Source organism: Onychomys torridus, unplaced genomic scaffold (assembly GCF_903995425.1).
Source record: "Onychomys torridus unplaced genomic scaffold, mOncTor1.1, whole genome shotgun sequence".
NCBI classification, from domain to species: Eukaryota; Metazoa; Chordata; class Mammalia; order Rodentia; family Cricetidae; genus Onychomys; species Onychomys torridus.
In genome coordinates, this window is record NW_023413162.1 from 4,782 (window position 1) to 6,610 (window position 1,829).

The window sequence follows — 1,829 nt, forward strand, 5'->3', positions numbered from 1 at the left end:
GTCTCTCAGGTGACCTTGTCCCATTGTAGGACAGACTCCTTGTCAAGAACTTCATCTACTTTTGCCATCACCACCACCATCTCAACATCATCTTCATCACCATCATCATCACCATTATCACTATTCAGAGGTCCCTGCTGGAGGACACAAGGGCAAGTTGATACTGCTGACTCTGGGAAGAATAGCCCAGAGGTCATAGGGACAATTCCCTCAGGGGAGGGGATATTGGCCACTTGCTGTGGCTTCTTCAGGCCAGAACCCCCACTCTGGCTTTCTCCCATATCCAGCTCCCCAGGTTTCCTGTCTTGCATTGCTGGCTCTTCTACAGTTCTGCTGTTCACATCCACGATGTCTCCATCCCACTCCCCACTCCTTAAGTTGTAAAGACTGGGGGCCCCTTGTTTGAGACTCCAGGTTCTGTCTTTTCCTTGAATCACTGGCTATTTGCATTGATCTCGCTGTGCTCAGCCACAGAAATACAAACTCATGCTCGGTTCCGTAGACTTTATTTCAAGCTCTTTCCCTTGTAAAAAGTATGCCTCCACTGTTCCCATAACCCACCCCCTGTCATCTCCCCTGAATTGTTAGCTGCTTGGGGGAGGGGTCACTGAGGCAGGTCTGACTGCAGAGCCTCCTGCATCTGCTCAAATTCCTGCAGCTTTCTGTCCAGCATTTGAGCCAGTTTCCGAAGTGCTTCCAGCCGACTCTGTCTTTGCCCCATCGAATAATTCCATTGAGTCAGTCACAAGGTGGTACACATCCAGTACAAGGAAGATACTTGTAAAGCCTATTGCTCTAATCGTCCCCCTAAGGCTTCCCCACGTTTTTTGAAGTTTCAGCAGAGATGCTCTCTGTGGCCTGTGCTCCAATTCGAGAACTGCTCTGGCCATCCTGATGGTATTGATCTGCTCCTTGAGGGTTTTACAGGCACTGACTAAATCCAACCCCGTATAACAAGTTTCACGCTAATCTTAGGCATGATGGTCATAATCTCATGCAGTATGTCCATGCTGGCTCCAACCAGGTGGCTGGCTTCAGCTTCATCTGATGATCTGTTGGACTCTTCCACAATGGTGGTGGTGACACTGGTCATACCTGCTACCAGCCCCAAAGCAGCTGCTGAGAGCATCAGGCTGGTCCTCCTGTGATGGGTGTCAGAACTAGACCCAGGATGCCCAGGACTCCAGACACAGTGCTGGTGGGAGTCAGCCACCACACTGGAGATGGTGCAGTCACTGTGCACCTTGTCAAAATGGTCAGCCAGATCTTGGAGCTTCTTGATGTGTTCTTCAAGTTTGCTTTTCAACTGAGGAAATTCTTCCAAAAACCTCTTTTCTTCAGCTCCTTTTGAGGTCCATCATTTTCATCTGTGGGCTCCTGTGCTAAATGCTCCTTCAGTGCATCACGCAGTGCGGCTTCCTCTTCGCTGTGACAGAACAGGTCAAGTGCATGAGAAAAACAGGCTTTAAAAAAAACCAAACTCTTGTTCAAAAGGTACCTTCATAGTAAAAACCCAATAGAAAATGATTTTACAGAGTTCCATAATTTCACTATCTACCATGAACATTTGGTACATCATAGATACCCATGGTCATTAGTCTATACAGGTCAGTATGTAAAGTGCAATCTTGACACTGTAGGGACAGACTCTAATTAAAATTCCTTCCCTCAAGGTCAAAGTCATCACTCCCTGTGGGAACCCTGTAGATGAGCACAGGGAAGTGAGATTAGAGCCAATATTGTTTAAGTGAGAGAACTGTGTGTGTTGTGTGGGATACCCCTTTCCCAAGAGTCTCTGCTCTGCCCTGAGTTGCTGGGAAGTCCATCTT

The 1,829-nt window shown here is 47.8% G+C and overlaps 1 pseudogene; it reads right to left on the reverse strand.

Annotated features, from left to right (window-relative positions):
* Nucleotides 1-644: 644 nt before the first annotated feature.
* Nucleotides 645-1,463, reverse strand: LOC118576167 (annotated as a pseudogene).
* Nucleotides 1,464-1,829: the final 366 nt, after the last annotated feature.